This window comes from Centruroides sculpturatus, unplaced genomic scaffold (genome assembly GCF_000671375.1).
Source record: "Centruroides sculpturatus isolate CEXI.00-Female unplaced genomic scaffold, Cexi_2.0 scaffold159, whole genome shotgun sequence".
Classification (NCBI taxonomy): Eukaryota; Metazoa; Arthropoda; class Arachnida; order Scorpiones; family Buthidae; genus Centruroides; species Centruroides sculpturatus.
In genome coordinates this window covers 825370-844637 of record NW_019384659.1, presented here as the reverse complement: position 1 = coordinate 844637, position 19268 = coordinate 825370, and the positions used below count along the sequence as shown (strand labels likewise).

The 19268-nt window shown below is 29.1% G+C and overlaps 1 protein-coding gene across 2 annotated transcripts in view; it reads right to left on the bottom strand.

The window, feature by feature from the left end:
- The window catches only part of LOC111626510 (CCR4-NOT transcription complex subunit 2-like), a 44143-nt gene that overhangs the window by 24571 nt on the left and 304 nt on the right, over nt 1-19268 (bottom strand). The window lies entirely within an intron of this gene.

The window sequence follows — 19268 nt, the reverse complement described above, 5'->3', positions numbered from 1 at the left end:
AAATTCTATAATCCTTATCATAAGAATTATTTTTAAAATAATTATATATTTCTGGAATTTGATCATTTCAAACAGTTTCTCTTCAATAAAATTATAATCAATAATACATTAAATTTTGCCTGAAGATGCCTTTTTAAAAATGGAGAAAAATGTTTGCTTTCCAAAGTTTGTTTGCTGGTTTATTGGTTTAGTGACATAGAGGAACTTTTACATTAAATTTATGAAAAATTTCTTCTTTTACATCAGAAAATCATATTTTATAAAAATATCACATCCATTTATTTTTAATATTAAGTAACATATTTTGTTGAATTTTCAATTCACACAAATCTTTTTTTAATATTATCCTTTGTGTTGTGAAATTTATTTGACCAGTTATTAGTATTTAAATAAAATATTTCAATTTTGCAAATACTATTTTATGTAAAAGATTTTTGAATAATTATAATTTAAGTTAATTGTGTAAGAGTATTTAAAATTTATGTTCATTAATTTTAACATAAATTGAGAATTTCAAAATTTAACATTTTAATTATATCTTCTTATTTCTTGAAAGGTTTGAAACTTAAAATTTATTTAAATTCATTTTGTTTATTACACAGTAATGACATAAAATGTATATTATGCATAAACAATTTTCATTTTGATTGCATATTTTTAAATTCTCCATTTCTTTCTAAGCATTATCATAACATTTCCTAATCTAAAGTATGCCTATCATTGAGGGTGCATAAAGTACTTTCAGAGTTTTTTTTCCTATTAAATATTAAAAAATGAAATGAGTACTGTATAGTATCGATTATCCAAAACAATTCAAGACTGGGATCGGATAACTGATAATTTACAAAAAAATATATTAAACACAAAAATGTACTGTATATATTTTGTATCACACATCTTACAAATACATACCTTACATAAAGTAGTACATTAAAGTAGGCCTACAGTTTAGGTTGGCAGGGAGGGGGAGAGTACTGCAGTGCCACAGCACCAGTGGAAATTTGAATTTGCCAATTGGAAAGCTTTCAGTTAACCGATGTTTCAGTTGATTGGTATTCGGATAATTGATGCTCTACTGTAATTATTATTGTAAATCATGCAACATGCATGTGATAAAACATATGATACTAAAAATGAATTCCTAATTCATTAAGCATAAGTCAGTCAAATTGAGATTTAACTATACTATTTCCATATCTAAATTTTTGTTTAAGATGTTCTAGTTTACAAATAAAGAGTGAAAAATAAAAAGACACTTCTAGATAATAATTCTTTTGTAAATTCTATAATCCTTTTTGTCCTTTCTATAATTCTATAATCCTATAATTCTATAATAATATTTTTTGTGTAGAAACACTAGAAAAAAAACAAATAAATAATATACAGGTATCCCTTATAAAACACAATTTCAATCTAACACAGTTTGAAAATTGGGGATATCCTCCATACAACACGACTTCTGGTTTCACTCTAATGCAGTTTTGGAAATCCTCTATACAAAATTTTACAATTTTTAAGTGTAAACTTTGTTATTCGATATTTTTTTATTCAAGTAAGCATGCATATTGCCTCAAATTTGCCCATGGATTTTAGAATATTGAAAATTTCATATTATTTTGTACTTTTCATCAGGTTTACTTTAATGAAAACTGATAGGCCAAGGAAGAAAAAAATTGCACTAACTTTCCTATCAACCAAGTGTCATTGTCATTGCTTTCAGATTTTAGCCTTTGAGACAACTGTGTTTTGTTTTTATAGATTAATCTTCATATTTAGTAAAGTTTATTTAAATATGTTTAGATAATTGCTATTAAAGTTTTTTTTTTAACTGTAGATAATCAATCATTCATAAAATAATGAATGAAATACAGCAGTATCTTGATATTTAAACAATTCACACAAATTCTGGAAAAGAGTTGCTTGGTCCTCAATTGAAGAAATGTGACCCACTAGAACAAATTTTCAATTAATAACATTTTTATTTTGTCATTCATAAACATTTTTCATGATAAAAATAAAAAATATGAAAATGTTGCTGACACTTCTGATCAAGATCAACAAAAAATAAACTGAGATGACGATGATACTTCATAAAAAGAAAATGCTTTCATATAACTAAAATTAATATTAATGCATAACACAGTTCTTTTAATTGAAATCGTTAATTAATTATTGATTGGAAATAAATTATCGATTGCTTCAATAAACACATTTCTCTTAGTGACGGAAAATAGTAGTATACTTTTGGTAACTTTTGGAACCTAACCCCATGTTCTGCAATAGTCCTTTGTTTTGTATAGCACAGATTTGAATAAGATGACACTTTTTGGAACATAACTACTGTCTTATATGAGAGATAACTGTATATAGGAAAATACAACACACTTTTAATTCGAGTATAAGAGTGCTATCACAAAAATTGCTAGAATACATAGCTTGCATCTACTTTTAAACTGACTTTAAAACACACATAACCTGCGAGATATATGTAGGAAATTACATATTGTATACAAATGTAAAAGAAATTTTTCAATCACCTTAAATAAAAAAAATTTACATTAAAACACTACGATCTATCAAAACAATTTTCATCAACCACGTAATATACAATTTGCTAATACTGATCACATTAACAAATTGTAATAACATAATATTTAAAAAAAAAAATATATATATATATATATATATTTTTTTTAAAAACTCTGCAGGCACTAAGAAAGCTTTTATTTCATGATCATCATCAGTTTAGCCAAGCCCACAATGGAGGTACCAAGTGGTGAGAGACAGAACCCAATATATTCAAAATAAACTATTGATACCCAAGAAAAAGAAGGACAAAATTGGAACTTCATCAGCCCATCATTCCAAGGAATCTGGTCTTTAGCATTCAGTTATCTAAACATCATATTTAAAAAATTTATAATGCAACTTTATTAGCATCTACCTTTTAATTTTTATTTTTATGTCAATTGTATTTTGTCACATATTCAAAGAAATTGTTGTAAAATACTATTCTTTTAAAAAATAAAAACATAAAACTAGATTGAAGATTTTAAAAATAAACTACAGTATTAATATTTCTCACCCAAACAGAAATAAAAAATAATAATAATATTTTTTTACTAAAATCAATTTAAATACAGTAGAGCCTCGAAAACTCGGCCTAATGTGGACCGAAGGGTAGCCAAGTTTGTAAAAATGCCAGGTTATTGGGAATGGGGTTAAAAAAGGATAAGTATGCATGTTTCCTCAGAAAATATTGTACTGTACTTGTATGTATTGTTTGCTTGATATTACAACAGAGAATAAACTGCCCAAATACCCTTAAACAAAGGAAAAGTACATACTTTATGAAGGCATAGAGCCTTTACTACATGAAAATGAAAATTAATTAATACACTGTGTACAGTAATTTACCTGATAAGACAGACCTCAGAAAAATATTTTATGAGGTATAAAGCTGTCTATGATGAAAATTAATTATCTAAGGGTATTTTTGCCCTGCCAGGGTGTGGCCGAGTTATCCAGAGTGCCGGGTTATAGAGTGCCGCGTTTTCGAGGCTCTACTGTACTATTTAAAAGCTAATAATTAGCCTACATCATTACACTTTGTTTTTTTCATGTAAACTAATTTACTAAAATTTTGTAAATGTTATATAACAAAGTAAGATAATTCTAATGAACAATTACATAATCACAATGTTAACTGCAATTTATAATAACAAAAGTAAAAACACTGAGTTCAGCGTTACATGCATACATTTTATATCGCAAGCACTTTCAACGAACTTATAGTTGTTGTCCTCAGGCAAATACAGATATTTACCAAAAAATTTTTAAACAGAAATCATCAAATGCAGAATAGAACGCATAAAATAAGTTGAAACTTTGTTAAAGCCATTAAGAACATGAAGTAAATATTTAAACTTAATTTGAAAACCGAACGAGCAGTTAGCTCCGAATTAAGTTTAAATATTTACTTCGTGTACTTAATGGCTTTAACAAAGTTTCAACTTAATTTATGCATTATATTCTGCATTCGATGATTTCTGTTTAAAAATTTTTCGATAAATATCTGTATTCGCCTGAGGACGACGACTATAAATTAATTTGGCGTGTTAGTCATCTTATTGATTACTAACTGCAATTTTTAATCATTTTTAATTTAAAAAATCATTTGACTTTCAGTCCAGACTAGAAGTTCATATATAGTTAATCAGGGCCTCTGGCACCTAAGCTTTTTATATCTAATCTCAANACTATAAATTAATTTGGCGTGTTAGTCATCTTATTGATTACTAACTGCAATTTTTAATCATTTTTAATTTAAAAAATCATTTGACTTTCAGTCCAGACTAGAAGTTCATATATAGTTAATCAGGGCCTCTGGCACCTAAGCTTTTTATATCTAATCTCAATTTTCATCTACCTAACTCCATTCTAGAGATTAAGGAAAGACAGACACACGACAGTGAAAATATATAGGTCTGCAATCTGAAAATTTCCCCATCGCAGGAATTAAAAGCATCTAATATTTGAGAATAAGCAAAAATATCTTAAATGTATATCTGAGAATAAAATTTTAAAATGAATTATGCCCATAAGAATAAATTTCCATAACTGTAAAAAAGGCAGTCACCTGGATGATCATTTGAACTGCCTATATTTGAGAACCAGTCCACAATTTTCTTGATTGAGTTAATCTAATCTAACAATTGCTGATGATTTAGTATATAATAATAATGGCAGCATTATTTATACATAAATTCTGTGTTACTTTTCAACATAATTGATAAATTTTGGTTTAAATTTTAATTCATGTAATAAACATTATTTAAAATTTAGAAATAATTTGGTAGTGATATAAAAATATATTGCCAATTGAGAAAGATGGAAAAAAGCAATTACCAGATGGTAGAAGCAGATTTAATTTAATTATGTTAATTAATAATTGTTCTCATATTTTAAATATTGATCTCATATAGCCACATTATTTAAGATTAACTTCTTTTAATACATAACATTTCTTACATATAAAATGAAAAACAAATGTAAAGATTTACTGTCCCAAGATAATCTCTTGTTTTCAAACATGTTTGATGTAAAACAATTTTTGAAGAGCCTTTAAATAAGAAATAAAAGATCTCTCTTAAAAAATTAAAAACAAAACTGAATACCTGAGGATAAAATTCTAAAATAAAGCATGTGATTGTCTATAAGAATAAGCTCCATAACTATAAAATTTAAGTATTTACAGGTTGCATTACTTAAATTCTATAGCAAAAGCATTCATAATTTCAAAATAATCTCTACATCTTCCTGCACTACAGTAGAACCCCTCTAGTCTGCCCTCGGCTAGTCCGTCACTCCGGTTAATCCGACTGTGGTTGGAGTCGAGAAACTTGTCCTGACTCGTCAGTAATTCGCCGTCTGTGGCGTTCTTCTGTGTTCGTTACAGTATATGTTTTACATTGTGTATGTTTTCAACATGCCAGGAGTGAAACATAAACAAGTTACTCTTTCATTAAATGAAAAATTAGCAGTGCTACAAAGACTGGACAAAGGGAAGATTGTTTATTTTACTTTTTTCTGATAATCCGACCTTTTTTGCGTTCCGACCATACCCCCAGTCCCAAAGGTGACGGATTAGAGGGGTTCTACTGTATGTCTATATTTGTATGCCCTATAGCAAATTTTAAAATGATTGAGGACCAGAAATTAATAAGCATGTTATCAAGTGACCAAAATTTTCATATTTTGCAAGTAGTGAATATTCCATCTTAAGACTAAAAATAAGAAAATATCTGAAATCATTATATTCAAAATTAGTATTTATTTTGTAATATGCATTAAAAAAAAGTTGACAATATTACCAGTTTATCACCAGATTATCCATCAAAGTATTTTAAAGCTAGTAAATAATTAAAAATACAAATAAATTTGGCTTGAGATAAGCAACTATGCCACCATCTCATGGCAAATTTTATAATTAAAAACTAGCTGCAAGGACCCGCTTCGCTGGGTTTTTATTTGTTCGTACATTTGTATGTAATATAGTTTTTTATATATATATAAAAGACTGTTTTTCTAAGTAATCTAGAATCTAGCTGCAAGGACCTGCTTCGCTGGGTTTTAAAAAGTAACGATAGTGAAGATTAAGATAATTACATTTTAGCCAATCTTACCCGTTTTCACAGAATGCAAGAATTAGGTCCCCCGTTTCCAGACTAATTAGAGACCTGGTCCCGATTCTATTTCTGAACGTCTCCTGTTCACGTCCAGTCAAACGAACTATTTTCAACGTTTCTGGAACGTTTACAATCGTTCTATAATCGAACCAATATTCGAATTTTATGTTCGAATTTAATTCGAACAAATTCGAACAAAACATTCGAAATAGAAAGCCACTTTCAACCACTTTCAGCCTCATATCTCCCGCACCCTTATAGCTATCGAGACGCAACCACCCCTATGCACGAATGGAGACTTGGGGCTACCACCACATACAAACACCATTCACGTGTGATGTGTAGTTTTGGCGAAAAAGTGAAATATACATGTCCATTTTTACATATATATATATATAAAGTAATTTTAAATTTAATTTAGAATATTATCCTGGTGAATCATTTGGTGATTGAAATAATTTGGATTGGCTTATGCCATTTTTTTTATTGAAAACATTATAGCCTTTCAGAATTCAGATTCATCTTATCAACAATCTATTCCATCCAAGTGGAAAGGAATATTAATAATGGAATGTGTTTCTATATTACCTGACATAAAATATTTTGACTTTACCAGATCACATGGTTCAAACCTTCCAATTCAGCAGCAAGTCTTATGATTATGTCCTCTTTGTGATTGACAAATATATTAAATTGACACCAATTCAGGAAAAGATAAAAACACAAGCTGACATTTTCATTTCTTGATCAATGCTATTACATAACAGATCAAAGTGTTAGTTTGTTACTTGAAAGTGATTTTAACTTTATTAGCACATATATGTGTATACATACAGTATATACACATATCTGTGCATGTACGGTATATATGCGTAAGTATGCATATAATTGTGAGATTAGCAGTGGGTCACTGGTTAATCCCCAAATGACCACTTACTCTGCACAAGCTGGTATAACCCGATCTTGGAGTCTGGTGGACGGCTAGGAGGGCAAATCGAGTGGGGAGAGGGTGAGGAAGCTGGCAGGTGTCCTTAAATGACAGGAGACAGGTTTAACAAAATAACAAACATTTATTGAATGGCTAAGCTAGGATACAAAAGGCAATAACAATATATAGGTTAAATGCAGTTAGATACAACTCAGAATATATGCGGCTAACATACTATACTCCTTCCTCCAAGGGTTAAACTAAAAATACGCTTAGGGAGAGAGAGTCCGCAGGTTCAAATAATTACCTCAAAGAGAGCTCTATGTGGCGATTAAGTGTTATGTGAAAGTTCCTATGGTCTTCTATATGGTATCTTCTCCTTTCGTCGGGTTGAGTCCGTTATATGGAGGTCCAGAGACGAGATGCACACATCGACACGTATAACTTCTGAGAGATTGTCCCAAGCTTCCGGAGATTCGAGCTTTTATATCATCCGCATGGGAAAACTGACAAGTGATTGACTTTTGTTGACCATGACAATGCATTCTTCACACCTAAGTGTAAACTTTCTCAGCTAGTTGTTATACAATCGTTGAAATCTGATCGAGTTCAAATTCTTCGGGTTTTTTCCGAAGATATTTACACTTAATAGAACATTTAGATTTTTAAGAAGCCTGTAAAAATCCGTGGACTCACATAATTGAGATTTATGGAAACTATCAATTCCAACATTATATTTAATGTTATACCTTTAAATAATTTTAATTAGTATACCATGTTTAATAAACGTTTAAATGGTTGATAACTATGTTATATAATGTTGAAATAAAAAAAGACTCAATATTTTCAAAATAATCTTAAGACTATTTTTCATTCACATATAGAATTGTTAAAATTATTTTTCAAATGCATTTAAATTTACAGTGGAAAATAAAATTTAATCACCGCTGTAAATTTAAATGCAATTTACCATAGTTTATTACATTGTTCTTAATATCATCTACTTCTTAAAATGGCCTTTTTCAAGTATTTATTTGATTTTGAGGACAAAAAATAATATATGAGAGAGATTAGAAAAACATAGTTTAATTTTCCAATTCCATATTTTGTTAAAAATTTTATAATAACTGAAGAATAAGGCTGAATTCATCCAGAAGTTCAATTTCAATTTTTTCCAAAACTGTATTTTATTTAGTGAATTCATTTAACAAAACAATTCAAAAATTTATACAAAGTAATCTTCATTAACAGTGATTTGGTAGTAAAAATTTCATGTAAATAGGTGTTATTTGATAAAAGAACATTACAAGACTCCTCTACTTAATGTCTTTCTGTAAAATGTCTTTTGGTTGTTAACATTCAAACTTCATAGAATGTATGTATCTCTCAATACATATTTTGGGCCAGTTTATATATTGAAAAATTTAAATTTATGCCCCAAAAATTTAAACATAACATATTTAACAAAACAACACATGGGAAAAGTAGTTATGTTCCAAATGTAATTAGCCAAAATGTCAGAATTGAATATAGATGTTTAGAAAAGTACTCCTAGTGTCAAAAAAGATGTTAACTTCATTCCACAGGGGTGTAAAATAATGATTGAGAACCCTTCTAGATAGTTTGTGGAAATTCTATTATTAGAAATGTCATCTTGATGTTCTAATATATGGCTTTGCAATTTTCTACTTGTGACCCTGATATATATATCACTTTTTCATAAATAGTGAAACCAATAGTTGTAATAACCAAGATGATATTTGTAATAAGATGTTAGCTTCTTATACATTCAAGAATATATGCACAGTATTATTATACTTAAAAGAAACTTAATAAAGTTTCAGAAAAGAAAAAACAGAAATCAGAGCTTTCTCTCTCAACAAATATTGCATTAATTAAATGTAAATATTTGTCAGAATATTTCCAACAAAGGAGAGTACAGTAATACTTCATACGACTCTAATTTTAAACACTAAATTTGGTAGAAATTTGCTCTGGAGTTCAAATGATGCTTCTAAGTTCAAACTGTGCATGAAGTAAAAAAATGCACTCACTGGCATAAATGCCTTCTGTTGTGCACCCATGTTGTCTCACTCTTGCATTACACTCATGTGCTTTCAGTTCTTTTTTACTTTATTTTTAGTTTGTTTTGTTATGTACATTGTGTTTTATTCATTGATTTTTAACAATTTCTTGCCACAATCTTTATTGCTTGTAGTGCATTATAACCTTTATGAAACTTATAAAGCTTGATATACCTGATATGCTTTTTATCTGAAGACATTTCAATTTGTCTTTATTCAAACAAAATATGCAGAAAAAAGTTTTAAAATAAGCTTCTAAACAAAAAATACAATCTCACATTAGCAATAATGTGTTAAATTTTACAACTATTATAATGAAATCACAAATCTACATTAAGAAATAACTGTTAAAAATAGGCAAAAACTTTCTGTTCAACTCAATATAATCTTTACTTATTAATTAACCATGGCATCCAAGAAGCATGTAGAATCAACAGTGTCTAAAAAGACTTTCATTTCAATTGTCAATATTACAAAGAAACTTATCACAAAGCATGAAAGCAGTACATGTGTGGCAGATCTGGCAGCCATGTTTATGATGTCAAAGTCAACAGTGTGCAACCAGTTAATGCAATTTTTATTTTATTAAATAGTGTTTATATATTTTATTTATTGCTTTCATATTTTAATTTATTATTTAGGGCATTTAATTGTGTTATTTTTACCTTAAATTAGTTTTGCCACGTTTTCAAAATCGCTGACCTGGGCGGCAGGCGAGGTTTGTTCAAACAGAAGTTCCTGACGCATGCGCAATGTCATTTTGCAATGTGAAGAATAATGTGCAGTGCATGCCGGTTCTAAATCAGTTACAGTTAGGGACTAGGGAGAATTGGGTAGTAGTAGTAACTAAATTAAGAAAAAAACAACTACAAATGACTTAGCTCTATTGGATATTGGAGACTAGTACGAATACGAATTGTACGAACAGAAAAAAAAAAAAGGGTCGACAGGTTGTGCACGATATTCCTGGACAGAATTAATAGTTCACTGGATAGTGAGTCGATTCCCGGACTGTCCGAACGGAAACCAGACGGGTGGTAACACTACCTTAAATTATGTCTATTTGCTGTTTAAGTTTATTGAATAGATATTGTTTAGGTCTGGGAATGAATTAAAATTAATTCACTTTTCATTATTTCTAATGGGGAAAGTTAATTTGAACTTTGGACCATTCAGAGTTTGAATGGGCTCCTGGAATGAATTAATTTTGAAGTACAGTAATACCTTGACTTATGCGAACCCGGAGTTAGGCGATTTTCAAATCTCGTCGATTCGTCTTTTGTTTGAGCACCACGCAGCTCTTGATTACTCACTCCCCCCACACTATTGTTTAGCTTACATGTTCGGACGTGTTGCGCGGAATCGACACATAGCAATAATTTATTTTGTATTATTTATTTTTGTGTTTGTTATATCTACGGAGACTTGAGAGACTATGTGGTGATTTCTTGTAACCATGAACGAATCAAAAGACCAGATAAGTTTAACGAGAACATTTATTAGCTTACAGACATTCAATTTGGATTTTACACAAATTGAGAAATTATACCCTGACTTACACGAATTTGACTTATGCGGTTATCGCTTGGTCCCACCTATCATGTAAGTTCCGGGTATTACTGTACAAGGCACCACTGTATGAATCTCACATATAACTGTGTTCGAAGAAACAGTACAGCATCATATCATATCAGCATTCCCTATAATAGAAAGCATAAACATGCTTTCACAATATCACTAACAGTAGTTAGTCAATAATTCACAGAAGTGTCAAACATACTTTTAAAAATGTATTGCAACTTATTCCTTGCTTTTACTGTAAATTTGTCTGCAATTTTTAAACAAATCTCTTTATTGCTGTGTCAGCATGCAGTCTGCACACATTACAAAGAAACTACAGTCGACCCCCCAATAACACGGTAGATACGTTCCGTTTTTTATGAAATTAATGTTTTAGGAGACCTTGCCAATCACAGCCCGACACGTGTGAAGTTTACGGACTACGGCTGTTTGAAAGGTTTTCTTCCATAAAATTAATCGATTCCTAGACTAATTCGACTCAACATTTCCAAAACATGTATATTTTTTTGGGAATAATCCATATAAACTATGCTATAAACAAAAAATTGTAGGATTACTTACCGAGTGTGCACCATTCGACATCACTATTGCTTAAGCTTGTTTTTGTCGCGGAGCAGCGCACCAAACGGTGGCCGCAATTTCTGATAAGTTATTTTTCTGCGAAAACTTTGTTGAACTTTGGAGACATCATTAATATAAATAATTTTTATGGCTGTTGAATAAAAAATGTGGATTAACATAAGATATCTTGGATACATTGTCTGTACCACAGACATGTGACTTTTATAAAAGAAGTGTGGATTATGGATATCTTGAAAACATTGTTTGAGCTGTAGACAGGTGACCTTAATTGAACCTTGTGTCCTTATTCTAAACCGTTTGCTTTCTCTGCGCCTCTGCTGCAATATGTGTTTTCTCCATTTGAGAAAGGACATGACATTTGGATACAGCCTATGTGCTGTAACGATAGAGACATGCTAGGCAATTATCTGAGCCCATCTTGTAGTAACAATCAATGCCTACTGCAAGTCTAAGGAAACTTTGCATTGATGTGACTGGATAAGACCATTATCTATGTGATTGGATAAGAATACGGCGTTGGATTAGAAAAGCAGTGTTCAACTTTGCGACTTGGCTCCATAAACTTTTGCTGGTTGATAGTCTGAGTGATCTAAACATCTGTGTGATAAGAATACACCATCCAATCAGGAAAAAACTGTGCAACATGCAACTTGGTTCCATAAACTAGTGATGGTCGATAGTCTGTGTTATCTAAACATCTGTTATGAACTATACACGGCTTCAACATTGATGAGCTTCGACAAAACTTACCACCAAACTAGAAAAACTGTGCTGTGGACACTCGGCCTCATAAGATTTCATAACATTCTGTTTGTATTACGATTAGAATACAACACGCTCAGTTTATTGTTATATAGCATAAGTTTAGTTTTAAGATAGTCATAAGTTTAGTTTTAAGTTAGTTTTAGTTAATTTTCGTTCAACTCTATTTTATCTTATGTACTTTCTTTTTAATAACCTGCATGACAAGCTGTAAGATTATATCTATATTGGTACATCCAACACCTGTATAACCATTTCTATTCATTACCACGGTATCGATTTGTAAAATTCATACTGTTATTGTACAACTTCTTTACTTTGTCTTCCTACAATTTGTCAAGCGGTTTTATCATTTGTAAATTATATTTTCATATAAAAAATTGTATATATATTTCTCAGCTATGTATAATACGGTACTGGGAATGCACCTGCAAGATGCCTAATAAAGAATAAGTAAGTAAGTAATAAAAAATGTTTCTTTCACAAGAAATGTATAAAATTAGTGCTGTATTAGACTTACAGTACCTAATTTACATTCTGTACAGACGATAGTAAACTCAACTTACTCGCCTAAACTCTCCGTAGTGTGGCACTGGACGATGGAAAGTATATATATAATTATAATAAAGTTACAATAAATTAAGTTAATATATAATTATATATACAGTACCTAATTTATATATACTTAATATATAATTATATGTACAGTACCTAATTTATATATAATACTGTACAGACAATAGTAAACTCAATTTACCTGCCTAAACTCTCTGTAGCGTGGCGCTGGACAGCGGAAAGTAGTTCGGCTGCCCGATGACGTTTTACCAAATTATAGGAGTTTTTTTACCATGTTTGTACAGATACCGTCACAATTTTTTTGCTGTCATATAGGAATCCGAACTATAGGAACCCGTGTTATAGGGGGTCGACTGTACTGTATTTCCCCCAAAATAAACCTTAGCATGATTTTTCAGGATGCTCATAATATAAGCCCCAGTTAATATAGTTAAGATTGTCAGCCAGTTGGTCATATTTAATACATCCATTGGAACCCATGACAAACATATTGAATTATAAAATAATAATATTAATATATAATGAAATATAAATAAATATTACTATCAACATTAATACTTAAAATAAATGATGATATTAATTATAATTAAGTATTTGTAAATACCCAAGTGAGAATCATTGGACAAGACATCCCTTGAAAATAAGACAATGCATTGTTTGGAGCAAAAATTAATATAAGACCAGGTCTTATTTTTGGGGAAACAAAGTACTTTTTAACAATATTAGTTATTTGATGAAAAGGAAGCAATGTATTATATCCTAATACAATAGTTTGTTACTTATTTGAAGGCATTTTATTGAGTTTTAGTTAATTTTAAGAAATTAAGTGGGAGTTCTGGATTAATATTGTGAAAAGTTATAATTTTTCCCATTTAAAATAATGGAAATTAGGCTTCCATTTAATGTTTTCCCACAGAACATGATTTTCAGGAATGGATTACTAATATTAAGCAGGAAATACCTGTACTTTAATTTAACTATCATTTTCAATTCAAATTAGCTATTCTAAAACACTAATAAAAAATACTCCACATACAAGTAATTACTTATTGTGACATCATCACAATGCCAAGCTGCAATTGCATCGAATTTTGGAAATGCTGTCAGGCAGTTGATTTCCAACCCATTACACAATTAGCCCAAAAAGATTAAAAATGCAATAAAATAAAGATATTAAACAAATTTTTAATCATATTTTAACTTAAAAAATCATATGACTTCTAGTCCAGATCAGAACTATAAACAGTTAATTGGACCTCTGGCCCCTAAGCATTCCATACCTGGTCTTGATTTTCATCTATTTAATTCCATTCTTAAGATTAAAGAAGGAAGGAATGAAGGAAAAACAGATACATTGACAGACAACAGTGGGAATCTAGAGGTCTGCAATTTGAAAATTGCAGCCAAGTGAGAAAAATGTGTTCTCACCATATATTACTCTATCCACTGATAAGTATTTAATTACATTTTTACTCAATTGATAACAGAAACTTTAAGTTTTGCTCTTGCTTCATCAATATGTCAATCATAATAATTTACACAATACAAATCTCTAATGTAACAACTTATGCAAATAACCCATAATTAAGTAATTTTGTTAAGGATTTTGGCTAGAGAATATTCTAAATTAAATTAATTTATTTCTAATTATTATCAAACAATCTACCAGATTACTTATTGGGCTATATTAAGGCTAATTAATAATCAAATACAAAGAAATTTGGCTAGAGGTAGATGATTAAGCAGCCATCTCAAGATTAATTTGAAATGAAATGAGAAAATATTGTCTATCTCCTAATACATCTATTTCTAGCCTGATTGTTTAATAATTAAGTATCCTTGAGTAGCTTGATAAAGAATCTGGCTCTGTGATATCTTAAATGTGACTACATACATAAATGAGTTTGTAGAGAAAATTGATAAATCATTCATTTATTACAGATATATTGAATTTGTAAATATGAATATGAAAGTATTTTGTTTTGCATACAAAATGATAATGAACCATTTTGGATGCAAAACAAGAATTTCCTAACTTTAATCAATTAGTTTTAATATGAAAAAATTATATACAATATATGCAACTAGAACAGGAAGTTTAGAGTACAATCAAACCTTTTCTACACGTGGATAAAAACAATGTGGCAGTGATTATTAAACAAAGACACGTACTAAATGGAATTGGATAGATATATACTATAGAATGTACAGAGGTAGCAGACTAGCTACTTGACTTTCTGGGCAAACTACAGAGACAATTTGTATGATTTTCTTCCACTAAGTTTGCAAAACTGTTAGGGTATCTAGCTGTTATAGCCACTCCGAGCTTTTTGCCTTTGCCAAAACCCATAAACCAGAGAGGCTTCTACACCCAATTCAAAACCTCTTCTCCCATGCAATTGTTGAAAAGAAGCCTACATAACATTATCCATTCTAACTTACTGGACTATAGTTTCACTGTCACTGATCTGCTTAAAGTAGCCAATCAACTGTGGGAAATTAGTTTAATGAACAAGAAGTACCTAACCTTCCTGGACTTCAGCTCTCTGTATCCCTCCATCAGGATTAAGCCTTGCCTCTGCCAATTCAGGTATTTTCTTTTCCCACATGTCAAGTTTTTCCATTTGTATCATCAGCATATCCTGGAGCTTTCCCATCTAGAATCATCTCATTAATCTTTCTTTTGGATTTTTAACAGCAAAATGGCCATGTTCTGGACATACGGAAGGGACTAAAAGGAAGGAGAAACTTTTAAAGTTCATCCATAGGAAATTTTTTGTAATTTTTCCAAGTTTATAAGTTTTGCAGTTAAAGCCAACAGGAGATCTGTTTCTTCACACTTGAATGTGCATATGAAGAAGAAATCCTCAAAAGCCTAATGTATGACTGTTTCTTACATGAATATTTTCTCAAAATAATATTCATGTTTAAAAAAGTGAGTCTGTTGGCAAAAAGTCAGGTGAGTGTGCTGAATAAGGGAATCTCACCAGCTATACTTTTTGGAATGTTTTGTGACAAGTGGATGCATGCAACACAAAACATTCCAAAACAGCAGCAAGATAATATGTCTATTGATAGATCCTTTATGGATAGACTTCTTGACTTTACCTCATATAGGACCTACTTCTCATTGCATGTTACAATGCAAAGCAAAACTATCATTTTGTGTTTTTTTTTTCAGGACAGAATTGCTTAACTCCAAGTGGTTTGTCTCTCATAGAGCATCCATTTATTTAATTTTTTGCTCTCTAGAGCAATCAAGTGTCTGAACACTGCTGAATAATGAATATCCTATTTAACTTAGCATAACCTAAATATTTGTTGAATGGGTCAATTGGTCATTGTCAATAGTTTTAGCATATATATTGTTAATTTTGCAGGCTTATGTCTCTTGAACAGAATTTTTGAAACCAGTATTAAAGTATTTTTTTGTTTGCTGTTTCTTCTCTAAATACTCTATTAATTTTCAAACCATTTCAGTTACATTATGCCTTGGTTTGGCCTAAAAACAAAATTATACAATTTGACTAAATGGTCAATTTCAAAGCCCACTTACACACTTCTCATAAGACATTGAATGAAACTAGTATACACAGTACTAGTGGCATTGCATCATTTTTTGTGAGTGTAAAGATACAGAGGATCAAGAAATGGAAACAGAGATGATTTCCCATTCATTCAGTGAAGTCTACGGAATGGCTAAAACAGGAATCTAGAGCAATAGAGTCTGGAAAAAATTTTTAATTTAAAGCTAGTTGCTGAAATTTTTTAAGGAAAATGGATTAAATGAATGAATAATGGCAAAAATATTTATTTAACTGATTTTCCGTAGTACATTTAAAATTTAAAGTCAATTTTTGATAATTTGACTTAAAATGTCAGAGTGAACAATGAATGCTCACTCATGGAGGAATCTCGAGATATACCAGTGACTAATTTCACTCATTCAGGGCTGATCAGAACTGCTAACTTAGACTAGCCCATTTTTAGGTAATGGAGATGCTTTTAAAATATGCAGCAAAGTGTGAAGTTACTCAATAGAGCTAGTAAATTATAATCCTGCCAAAAGTTTTTTACAACAAATCTGATGACTACAGACAAGTATGAAAAAGAATATTAGAGCAATAATTAGTGCACACTATGATATTTTCAGGGTAAAGATATATCTTCCATATGTTAATTTACTATATCAGTGCACAGTATACAGAACAGATCACAACTTGTTATCAGACAAACAAGACTGTTTCATATCAAGAAGTAGGTTCAAAGTTGCTACATTGTAAAAGTGGCCATTTCATATGCAACAACTTGGTATAATGCTTATCATATAAATAAAATCATTTAATAGGAAACTATTCTAATTATTTAAAATAAAATATAATATATATATTTAAACAGTGTAAAAATGTAATTTAAACACTATAGAAAATACACACAATACATTAAATAGTTATTTTGCTCTTTTAAAATAATAAATCTTGCTCAAAAGTTTAGACAAGAAAAACAGTAATGCTTGATTACACATTTAATATTTTTAAATGTGTAATCAAGCATTTTTTGAATTGCTCTTTATTGTATTTAAATAAAAATCTGACTTAATTTTAATTTCATAATTTAGAAACATAGAATAAAATAAGCAACCATTTTAATACTACTAAAAATAAGTTTTAAAAAATTAAAGTTATTAGATATTAACAGAAAATTAAAAATAAGATAACACAGTATCTTAGCATGCCAGATATATTTTTATTTGTAATATTTGATATGAAGAAAAAATAAACAAGTTTTAACTGTAGTAATTTAATTTATATTTTTCACTCTCTAATATTAGTAGTCCTATCTCTCTATTTCCATTAAAAATATTTTTAAACAGTTATGTTTTTAATTAATGGATAAAGACAACATTATTTATAAAGTGAACTAAATTCAAATTATGGTAAAATATATACCTAATAATAATCATTAACAACAATTTCACATTATGTAAAATTTCAGTGTTTAGATTGTGTAATAAGTTTGGATTTTGATGATTCACACACTTTTATGATTATTTTAATAATAATATTTATAGTACAAATATATACTGGTATACATAATACAAACTTTGATATATTTGTACAAACATATCAAATTTTAGATAGCTAAATGTTATTTGTATAAAAAGCCAGCTCTTAAAATGTCAGATTACATATTTCTTTAACTAGTTGATAAAAATTACTGTTTTTTTGCCAAGACGTTCTGATATAACATCATATTTATTAGATATTTTATCCTTAGATATTGCTTTGTGTCAATTTTTGCAAAATTATTTTAACAGAAAAATAGTCAATAACTTAGATGATATTAAACCACATGTCCTAGTTTTTAACAATAAAGACAAAATGTTTTACATTAATGAAATTTACAAATTATCTAAAACAATGAAAGAATACAGAATAAAATAGTGCACAAGTTAATGATTAGAGATATTTTCTTGCATTCTACATTTAAAATTTGAATGAACTAATTAAATAAACCAACAAAATATTTTATGGTAATATTATCTACATATATAAATATTAAATATATTATTAAAAAATTTTCAGTAATATAAATTATGACATAATATATAATCAGTCATACTCTTTTCTATACATCCTTTCCTTTAAGGAAAGGAATTTTGAAAGAAAAACAATCATCTAGAGTGATACTCTTAATTCACTGAAAAACTGACACTACTCTGTTATAATTACATTTGAATCAAGCCTGACATATAGTAATAAACAAATCATACAGCTGGATTTTAATCAGGCTATAATATGGCTAATTAATTATAATTAACCAAATTATAGTCAGATTAAAATTCAATGGCATCATTTTTTATTACTACTATTATTACCATTTTGTTTGAGTTTACCAGAATTAAATAATAAAATTATAAATAGTTAATATTTTTGAAATTACTTATTTTTGAGGATGGTTTAACAATAACGCAAATGCACATTAATTTATTTAAGTGAAATATAGACCAAAAAAATATTCATTTGTATATTTTATAACTATCAGACTTTTAAAAATGACAGAAAATGATCTTTAAAGATTCATAATTTATGATTTGTCAATAAAACAAAATAAAAACTTTCTATAAGGTATTATATTATTGTAAAATTTTTTATTAGCAGCAATTGTAAACTAAATAAAACAGAAAATGTATATACATGTTTAAAGATACACATTTGAATACTGTACAAAATGAAAAGTAACATGGAAAAATTGAAATAAAACATTCATAATGTAATACGAATAGAAACATGAGCAATATATAAAGTACTGTACATGTCATTACATTAACTAAGAGTATTTTTTAGAAAACATATTGTAAGAATGTATACAAACTTCAGACAAGTTTTTAAATTTAACAGCATATTTGTCCATTGTGATTTGATCATATAATGTGAGACAGAGTTTATTATGATTAATTTAAGGAGCATATTTATCTACTTTTGTTGAAAAAAAATGGCTTCATTTATGTTACATGGATGCCAATGATAAACATAATATTCAGTGTAAAGCATTGAAATACTGTAG